An 11,510-nucleotide genomic window follows, 5' to 3' on the forward strand; every position below is an offset into this window, starting at 1 on the left:
TTGTATTGTTGGTTGTGAGTTGAATGGTGGTTGTTTGGGGTGGTTTAAAACTTGGTAATCACGTAAACATAGCCGTCGTAATGCCCGATTTACCTTAGACTGTTTTTGTTCTTAACATCAGGACCCGAGAACTCACTATTAGATTTTTACCATTGCCATTATTAGATAGTTCATGTTACAAGCTTCATTTTGATATGTGGTTCGCTTGAATCCGATGTACGGTTTAGGAGAAACGACCGTTTTAAGTAACGGCGTTTCGCGACCGAACCATTACCCCTCGCCTTACTTTGAAACCTTGGTTAAGGACTTTAAATGACTAATTGGGATATTAAACAATTATGTTAAGTGGATTAGGCAGTTGGTAAGGTACTCGCGAAAGAATTGCTTTAAAATTCTTAATGGTTAATTTATTAAAAATGGTGGAGCCGAGGGTACTTGAGCGACGTAAGTGAATCGTTAAGCGCAAAAGCAAGCGTTAGAGTCTAATTGGTTAAAGTCTAGATTCTTAAGCGACTTTGGTTTAATTCCAACTTATATGTTGTTTATAGGTTACCAGACTTGTCCCGGGCCTTTTACCACCCCCATTCGCTCAGGCAAGTTTTCTACCCGTTATACTGTTATTGTGATGTATATATGTATATGCATTATCTTGTGATAAGTGCATGATTGTTATTAGCAAATCTTGCGATATATTGGAGCATGTTGATATGGTATATATGCATTCTTGTTTCGTAATCTTGATATCTATTTGTTGATTCAAATGCTTATAGTTGCATAATACCTATGCTAGAGATAAACAGTAGTTGCGTATACCTTTAGTATAGGGGACCCAAAGGTGAACATTTTCTAAAAGCGGGAGTCGATGTTCCCGAGTATATTATATATATATATTTATATATATATTGATATAGTTTTCAAAACTATTAATCGAATAAGTTTTATTCGATAACTTTATTTTATTTAATGAATATTAGTTGAATATTCATTTGAGGACTTATGACTCCGTTTATTTTAATTAATGAATATTAGTTGAATATTCATTCGAGGACTTATTACTCCGTTTCTTTACTAATTAATATTCTTTATTTTATTAAAGAATAATGTTTCGATAATCAAACTTATTTTCTATTATTCAAATAAAGATCATACTTTCGTATAATTATATCTTTGGTTATTAATATTCATTCCAAGTATGAGTTTTAAAACTTTTACTTCAATTATTTTTATAAGGATTATCCTTATGGGAATATTATTTAAATAATAATATTCAGATATTTTCTAATATATCGGGACTGATTTATTTCATTAAATCAGCATTACTCCAAACATTCTTAAAAATGTTTTCGAGTCTTCAAAATGATTTTAAAAGTTAGAGCGGATCCCAAAACTCGTTTTCAGATTTAAGATCTTCCTTTCGAAGTAGACTTGAATATTCGCTCAAAAATCTTAGGGATCCGGCTCTGCGGTGTATTTTATATTCGCAACGAGGTTGCTGTTTTGAGAAAACAATTTGATTACTTGCCCAACGTTCGGGAAGTAAGTCCATCTAATTGAGTCGGCATAAGCGACAGGCCGGGGTACGGTCTATGAAGGTGTAAGAGGCTGGGTGACAGTCCATCCACGCGTGAGTGGCCGGGTAACGGTCTAGCGCGAGGTCCTAATGCGGCCAGGGTGATGACCGGCGAGGAATTCATCCATCTATAGTAGAAAAGGTTACTTATTGGTATCTTTGCCTGATCAGCAAGATATCAGGTTTATACCAAGGTTTTCTCCTTTCCAAATTTATTGGATATTGCAACTCTGTTTATAATTTTCATAACAGAGGTTTTCAAGGAGTGTATGAAATGTATATATATAGGTGTATATATATATCGGGACTTAATGAAGTATCTCGTAACTTCATTATTTATAATGATATTCAAAGATTGAATATATTCAAATCTTGTCTTATAATCTCATCTATGTGATGAACTTTTGAAACTAATTATAACTTGAACGGTGGTAGTTCAAGTAGTATTCGGAAAAGATATAAGTATATCGGAGTATCTTGTAACTTCATCTTTTCAACTTATATCTGGTTAATGATTATCTTATGCATGACAAAGATTTTCACAAAAATGTTGAGACAAGGTTAGATATATGAGATCACCTTGCAACGATATTTTTATACAGTTATAAACTGGAACTCTGTGTATATTATGCATGAAAGAGGACTTCCAAGATTTTGAAAAGTATATATATACATATATACTGAATATTTTGCGACTTGGTCGCGTTAAGATATCAAACTTGGTTCATTTCTTCTTGACCAAGACTTTCATGAGTACTATGAGAATGCTCATATATTGTTAGTTATTATACATATTATTTCAGTGGGCTTGTTGCTCACCCTTGCTTTCTTCTTTCATCACACAACAACAGATAGACAAGATGAACAGGATCAAGCTCCCAATTCGCGAGCAGATAGGAAACGTTCCGCATTTTCCTATAGGCGTTGATGCCGTGTAGCTGAGGTAGGATCTACCAATAGGCTAGGCTTTCAACTTTCGATGTACCAGACTTATGTATATTTATAAAAATTTTAATAATGGCAAAGAATATGTAAATTATTCAGAAACCCTTTTTAAGGTGTAATGGCTTATAATTTTGGAATAAAATGACTTGTGTTATTTTTGGATGTTCATCTCTGAGACTATAACTTGTGGTGTGTGTGTTTATTTTGGGGTCACAGTACGCAGTAGTTGGTTGTTTATTAAGATTGGGTGTTATTAAGGGAAATGGAACTCGTGACAACCCGGATCCCTGACCCCGGATTTCGGGGTGTTACAGAAATGGTATCAGAGCTAAGTGTTATAAACCTCAGAGATGATGTGACGTTAAGATAATAAGTTCACTAAGATAATAAGAACTCTTGCCAAGTTCATAGTCGGGCTACCTAACGTAGTACTGACAGTTAAAACCCTTATGGGAACCCTTATAAATATCGTGATAGAAGCATAGTTCGTTATCATATATAGTAGCGGGACTCCGAACCCTGAGGTTGAGGAGCAACAGTGCGATGATGTTTTATTACTGATTGGGGATCGGATTGTGGATCCAATGGAACACCCTAATGAGGGACCGGATGATATTCATATTGAGGATGTACCAGTTGAGGATATTGTCCCAGAAGGGATTGTTGTTGAGAAGGATCTCATGGAGGATCCTAACAAGACTGAAGAGATGATCGTTGAGGAATTGATAACCATGGTTAGGGCGACTACCAGAGGTAGGATTGGCCGGTCACCATCGGAGGTTCGTTCAAGTTTGTAAAGATAGTAGCCCCTTTAACGCGGCTTACTCGTCAGACTGAGAAGTTCGAATGGACAGAGAAATGCGAGAACAACTTTTAAGAACTGAAGCAAAGGTTGGTGACGTCCCCTATGTTGGCGTTGCCGGATGGAAAATGAGATTTTGTGAAGTGTAGTGACGCTTCGCATAAGGAAGTAGGGTGCTTCTTATACAGCACAGCAAGATAATCGCGTACGCGTCAAGACAATTAAGGGAATATAAAATTCGATATCCCCACCCATGAGCTTGGGCTCGTGGAAATAGTTTTACCCTAAAGATTGGAGGCACTACTTGTATGGAGAGAAGTGCGAGATTTACACAAGCCATAAGTGCTCTAGTACATTTTCACGCAGAAAGAGCTCAACATGCGCCAAATGAAGTGGTTAGAGCTAATCAAGGATTACGATTATGAGATTCTTTATCATCCAGGGAAAGCCAAAATGGTGGCTAATGCCCTTAGTAGGAAGGAGAAACTCAAGATAATATTGTTTCTAAGAGAGTTGATTAGAGATTTTGAGAAAATGGAAATAGAATTGAATGCAACCGGAGCCGTTACCGAAAAGCTGTTTGAGATCGCTATGCGGTCTGGATTATTGGAAAATATAATATTGTGCCAAGAAAAAGTGATGAATGAAGGCAGAGAGTCAATGACTGGAGAAGAGATCCATACCGAGAAAGATGATAAGGTGATAGTGAGGTGTTCCTACAGAATTTGGGTTCCAAAAGCTCAAGAGCTTAAGGATGAGAACTTAAATGAGAGCCATAGTTTGAGGAATAAGATTTAGGGCAAACTCTGAATGTGATAGTCAGGGAGGTTGCCATCAAGAAAGAAAGAACCCATAACATAATAGAGTGGAAAACAAGGTTTTTAACGTATAAGATAACCCCGATTATGGGAGAAGGTTGAAACGTTTCATACTGAGAAAACAGAAGTCGAACAAGATAGGGAGAACCAGGATGGTACTCCTATTGGGAAATTCATGGACCTTTCTAAATAGAACTTATACTTTTATTCCCAACCACCACCTTGAGGAAACAATGCGGTGAGAAATTCTTTCAGGACCTTTAAGTCGCTAAGCTCTCAGAGTTCCAAGGAACAAGCTGACCTAGTCGAGGCAAGAGCCTGGCTAAAGGAAATAGAGAAATGATTTTATATTCTAAATGATTGATGAAGCACAAAAGACTGTTTTTGTCACTTACCCTCCTAAGAGAGAGGCCACCCGCTGGTGCAAGGCCAAGAAAGGCACGGAGCCAGAGGTTATGATAAACTGATTAAAGTTCAGTCAATTGTTTTCGGGAAAGTAATTCCCAAGGATAAGGAGATAGTGTAAAAGCTTTGGAGCTAGAACAAAAGCGGATGAGTATGATGAATTATGAATCTAAGTTGTAAAAGTTGTCAAGATTCGTTCTGAGGACACGCATCCAGAATGACGGGATGTTTGAAATCAATGCTTATGTTGTGTTGGTTCATGTAATGGTTGTAATGGAAATGAAAATAAAAGACTAAAAAGGGAAGGATTATAAAGGGATATAAAGGAAATAGAGTTGAGAAGTGATAAGGGAGTTAGGTATGGGAAACCCTAAGAAACCCTTACAATAAATATAGAGAAGTGTGTCATCATCAGCGCGATGGTGACTGATCATGAGATAAATTCAAGGTTGAAGGCGTAAGCGATACGTATAATTAATCCCCTTAAGTTGAGAGTATTCGAGGAAACCTTGAGATAGTTCGAAGGATAAATAATGAGACGCAGATAGACTAAGGAGACAAGAAAATAAGAAATTAGGAAAATTGGATGAAGGAAGTGACCTTCAAGAATGTGAAGTGTAAGACCGGTGGCATGATACCCAGAAAGGGAGACGTCTGGTATGAAAGATATCCCAACATTGAGATGACTATTGAGATAAACAACAAAAGTACATGAGGATTTATTAAGAAGATTTTCACGTTGAACACGACCAATATCTTCCAGAACATCCATGTTATCATTACCAAATCAGGAGAGAAAAGCGGATAACCATTGTTATCTTTTGGAGGCCATATGGATTGACCTCAATTTGAATAAAGATGCTATTATAAAATTAGTTATAGACTATCGAGGTGGGAATGATGAATAAGATAATCTATCAAGGAAATATGACTTGATTTATCCATGAAAAGATGCATGTACCTTTTTAAAGGTGGAATTAAGGATAGAACCTCAATAACTTGAGATGAATCCTAGGGGAATGCATAAAGGTTGGCATTTCGCCCTTAATAGGGACATCATGAGTTTTGGCAGTATAAATTAAAAAGGATTATGGTAACAACAACCTTTAAAGATCAGTAGAGAAAATTTTTAGAAGTACATAAACAATGGTTCTAGTATTAGTAAATGGTATTTTGATATGCCCTGTATCTACGGAATACAGGAGGAGCGATTCAAGGATAACCTTAAAGGTTTTACAAGGAAAAAGGTAATATTCAAAGTTCTCAAGAATAGAAATTTTGATAAAGGAAATATGACGTAATTATAATAATGCCAGGTGGGGCACGTGTTGAACCATAAGAAAGTATAGATCGACCCAATGAGGGTCAAGATTGGTGAAAACAAGAAGGACCCATGATAAGAGACGTCCTAAGTATGATCGAGAGTCAGCCGTGACAATGTTCACATCTAAAGACTAAGGCAATGACTTATGGAAAAATGGTGATTTTTTTTCTTTCTCACCAGGACTTAAGAAAAGCATTTTCACATAAGCAGTGATTGAAATGAGGTAGAAAATTTAGTTGAAGGTGGTTAAAAAAAACATTGATTATAAAGAACTATTACTATCAGGAAAGGCCAATGAGGTGGCCGACACTCTAAGTGCAAGAGAGCAATTATAGGCGCTCGTGCCAGAGGAATGCAGTGATAATGGTTAAAGCCGTGAAGGTTGTATTATGGTTTGGAAAATTGACATTCCTTCTGATGACTGTGCAATACCCAACCGTAATAGTAGTTTGGTAAAGGTTTAATTCGTGCAATCGCCATGAGCGGGCTATCTATCTTAGAAGGAACTATCATGAGAATAAGCCAGGACCATGTTTCAAAAAGGACTAAATGAACCTTTGAGCTTCATGTCTCCTAATATAGACATATGATTAAGAATGGTATTAACCTACTATCGTTGCTTTCATTAAAACTCTTCTGTATTTTATCTGCTTCATGTCATGAATGTACGTCAGGATCAGGAGTGTTCTTCATGAATCATGAACGGTGATCATGTTACCTCCTTAGAAGAATTCGATACGATATGTATGGACTCTGTATGGTTAGCTATTAAGACTTCATGGAAAGCGAATGACTATAGTAGGTCAGTGGTGGGCCATAGTAATGCTCCAATGAGTCTATGAATAATGAGACAATGACAACTGTGAGAGTTGTATTGTAATGAATGTTGAGATTGAGTACTACTAATCGGGTCGTGGTGATGTATAAGTTATCATTGAATAGACTAATTAAGTAGACTATTTACCTATTGAATATTTATTCCTCCTTATCAATAGAGGGTCGTATGACTATACGAGGAAGGTTGCGATGCAAGCATAGAATTCTAGTAACGATGATGTCTAGAATGAGATCCCAGATTCGATTTTCGATATCGAGGGAGTTTCAAAGGTGATTGTGTATAAGCTCGAGGAAGAGCATGGGTCCATAGAATGATGGACGGAATAGCAAAAATATTTAGGCATGTGAAATACGATGCTATAATACTTGATATTGATATAAATATGTATATGTTTTGTTCTCCTATGACAAACCTCTATAGTTCAGAGGTAGATTCCAAGCCAGATATTTTATGGCAATATTTTTTACATATATACAATTCTCTTCAGGTCCTTCTTTTCTCTTCTTTTCATTTCATGTAAGCTGAGAAGAACAACCCTTCCAGAAGGGGAGGTATTGCCGAATAACTATCTATCTGTGTGATAGAAGCCTAGTAGGATACCACATGTTGTTTAATTGCTTGTCAAGTACTAAAGGCTGGTCACCTTCTGTACTAACTATGCGATATAACAAGTGTTCATGATCATAGTGATCTCTCAATAAATTCTTTTACTCATATACGATGGATCAAGCTTTCAAAGATAGAAGCAGCTAGAAAGGAGTAGTATCAGTGCGGTGGTATTCCGAATCTAACGCGTTCGTGATACTAAGGTTGATGCAATTATTAAAAGGTTATAGAATGCTAACGAGCAAAAGTGTAACCAGTATAGTATTATGTATGGAAGATAGTAATGACTACGAACTGGAAAAGAATGGGTATTGAGAAGCAAAAGCTATAATGCTAGAAGCTATGATGAGAGTCTGTGCAATAGACTTGAAAGAATTTGAAATGGTCACTTAACACAGATTGAGTTTTCTTACGATAATAGATCATATGTCATTATCGAGATGTCGCCTTATAAGATCCTTGAGGGAAGACAATGTCGATCTCCCTTATGATATGATGATGTTGCAGAGCGCAAGATGCTTAGACCAGCAGTGGTCCAAAGGACCAAGGATATAATAGATTTAATAAGAGGACGGCTGGTAGTAGCCCAAGATGGGCACACGAAGTATGTTGATTTGACATGAAAGGACAAGGAATAGGAAGTAGGGGACCTAGTGCTATTATAGGTATTCCCTTGGAAAGGATGGATGAGGTTCGGAAAGAAAGGAAAGCTAGCCCACGAATTGTTGGACCCTTTGAGGTATTAAGACGTATTGGGAAGTTAGCATATGAGCTAGCCCTACCCCCGAACATGTAGCAAGTTCATAACGTGTTCCACATATCAATATTAAGGAAGTATAATTCGGATGCCAGACAAATAGGGGCATATGAGCGCATAGACATGCAACCCGACGTAACCTATATGGAGCAACCAGGAAGGGTTATAGATTGAAAAGGAACAAGTGCTTAGGAGAAGGGTTATCAAACTAGGCAGAGTTTGGTGGTAGGACCACAATGTGGGAAAATTTACTCGAGAGTTAGAAAGTGCAATGCTAAGAGAGTGTCCCTATTCATTTTCTATCTGATTCCGGGACGGAATCCTTTTAAGGAGAGGAGACTGTAATAACCCCAATTTTTGGAATTTTTTTTGAAACCCTTATGAATAGTGATTTTGCTGAATAAGAAAACTTTCCATACCACACTTTGTAGAGGTTCTTTTATTGTTATTCTGAGATCTTATTAGTACTCTATATGGTATATAAGTGTATGTAAAGATCGTCAGAATCCAAATTCGAACACTTTAATTTTTCCCGAAAATCCACCAGATACCGAAAGAATTGAGTATAAGGTAACAAGATAAAAAGGATTTAAATTCAAGGATTATAAGAGAGGATCATATAAGAAATATAATATATTGAGAAAGGTTTAGGGGAACCCAAGTAATAAGATCCCGGGTATGATCCCTCAAACGATAAACGAGAACGAAAATTAAGCGAACCTAACAGATAAGCGGTCATTAACCAAACAATTAAGCAAGGATTAGCATAAGAAGATGCTTCCACCACCAAGTGATGACAAGTGGCAAAAGATGAAGTCACCAAGATGATGTCATGCTTAGTCATACTCCACTCACTTTAAACAACCAACAAATCATCCAAATATCCCATTCACTTCATTTTCCACCACAAAAACATTCAACAAAGCAAATGCTCTCCCAAGAACACATAGCTCACGGCTTTTTCATTTTTTCAAGGAGAAAAATTCCAAAAATCAAGTTTCTAGCTTTGTTAATTTGCAAGGTAATTACCCAAGGTCCCTTATGATTAGATAAGCATATCCTAGGAGTTTAAGCTTCTATTTCTTCATGAATCTCTTCCAATAAATCAAGGAAGAAGATGATGAATAGTGTTTTCAAGATTACTAACTTTATTTTCTTTGATTTCCTTTAAGATCCAAGCATTCCTAAGCAATCTCAAGGCTTCTCAAGGCTTCTTAAGGCTTCCTAGCTACTCTAATCACTCCAAGGAAGGTATAACACCTCCAAAACCTAAATTCACTTTGAGTATTAAGATGGTTTTGATGGTTATAGTAAATGAAAAGCATGATGCTTGTGTGTTTAGAGTTTGGATTGGAATTGTAGTGATTTGGATGTTGAAATCTTTTTTATAGTTAATGAAACTTAAGTATAGCAAGTAGTTCATGTGTAGGGTTGTATAAATTGGAAAATCTTGAGGTTTGGGGACTGATGTAGTAAGGTTTGGATGAGGGTTGGTTGTATTGTTGGTTGTGAGTTGAATGGTGGTTGTTTGGGGTGTTTTAAAACTTGGTAATCGCGTAAACATAGTCGTCGTAATGCCCGATTTACCTTAGACTGTTTTTGTTCTTAACATCAGGACCCGAGAACTCACTATTAGGTTTTGACCATTGCCATTATTAGATATTTCATGTTACAAGCTTCGTTTTGATATGTGGTTCGCTTGAATCCGATGTACGGTTTAGGAGAAACGACCGTTTTAAGTAACGGCGTTTCGCAACCGAACCATTACCCCTTGCCTTACTTTGAAACCTTGGTTAAGGACTTTAAATGAATAATTGGGGTATGAAACAATTATGTTAATTGTATTAGGCAGTTGGTAAGGTACTCGCGAAAGAATCGCTTTAAAATTCTTAATGGTTAATTTATTAAAAATGGTGGAGCCGAGGGTACTCGAGCGACGTAAGTGAATTGTTAAGCGCAAAAGCAAGCGTTAGAGTCTAATTGGTTAAAGTCTAGATTCTTAAGCGACTTTGGTTTAATTCCAACTTATATGTTGTTTATAGGTTACCAGACTTGTCCCAGGCCTTTTACCACCCCCAGTCGCTCAGGCAAGTTTTCTACCCGTTATACTGTTGTTGTGATGTATATATATATGCATTATCTTTTGATAAGTGCATGATTGTTATTAGCAAATCTTGTGATATATTGGAGCATGTGAATATGGTATATATACATGCTTGTTTCGTAATCTTGATATCTATTTGTTGATTCAAATGCTTATAGTTGCATAATACCTATGCTAGAGATAAGCAGTAGTTGTGTATACCCTTAGTATAGGGGACCCAAAGGTGAACATTTTCTAAAACCGGGAGTCGATGTTCCCGAGTATATTATATATATATATATTTATATTATATATATATATTTATATATATATATATATATATATATATATATATATTGATATAGTTTTCAAAACTATTAATCGAATAAGTTTTATTCGATAACTTTATTTTATTTAATGAATATTAGTTGAATATTCATTCGAGGACTTATGACTCCGTTTATTTTAATTAATGAATATTAGTTGAATATTCATTCGAGGACTTATGACTCCGTTTATTTACTAATTAATATTCTTTATTTTATTAAAGAATAATGTTTCGATAATCAAACTTATTTTCGATTATTCAAATAAAGATCATACTTTCGTATAAGTATATCTTTGGTTATTAATATTCATTCCAAGTATGAGTTTTAAAACTTTTACTTCAATTATTTTTATAAGGATTATCCTTATGGCAATATTATTTAAATAATAATATTCAGATATTTTCTAATATATCAGGACTGATTTATTTCATTAAATCAGCATTACTCCAAACATTCTTAAAAATGTTTTCGAGTCTTCAAAATGATTTTAAAAGTTAGAGCGGATCCCAAAACTCGTTTTCAGATTTAAGATCTTCCTTTCGAAGGAGACTTGAATATTCGCTCAAAAATCTTAGGGATCTGGCTCTGTGGTGTATTTTATATTCACAACGAGGTTGCTATTTTGAGAAAACAATTTGATTAGTTTCCCAACATTCGGGAAGTAAGTCCGTCTAATTGAGTCGACATAAGCGACAGGTCGGGGTACGGTCTATGAAGGTGTAAGAGGCTGGGTGACAGTCCATCCACGCGTGAGTGGCCGGGTAATGGTCTAGCGCGAGGTCCTAATGCGGTCAGGGTGATGACCGGCGAGGAATTCATCCATCTACAGTAGAAAAGGTTACTTATTGGTATCTTTGCCTGATCAGCAAGATATCAGGTTTATGCCAAGGTTTTCTCCTTTCCAAATTCATTGGATATTGTAACTCTGTTTATAATTTTCATAACAGAGGTTTTCATGGAGTGTATGAAATGTATATATATAGGTGTATATATATCGGGACTTAATGAAGTATCTCGTAACTTCATTATTTAT

The sequence above is a fragment of the Apium graveolens genome, chromosome 5 (genome assembly GCF_009905375.1).
Source record: "Apium graveolens cultivar Ventura chromosome 5, ASM990537v1, whole genome shotgun sequence".
Classification (NCBI taxonomy): Eukaryota; Viridiplantae; Streptophyta; class Magnoliopsida; order Apiales; family Apiaceae; genus Apium; species Apium graveolens.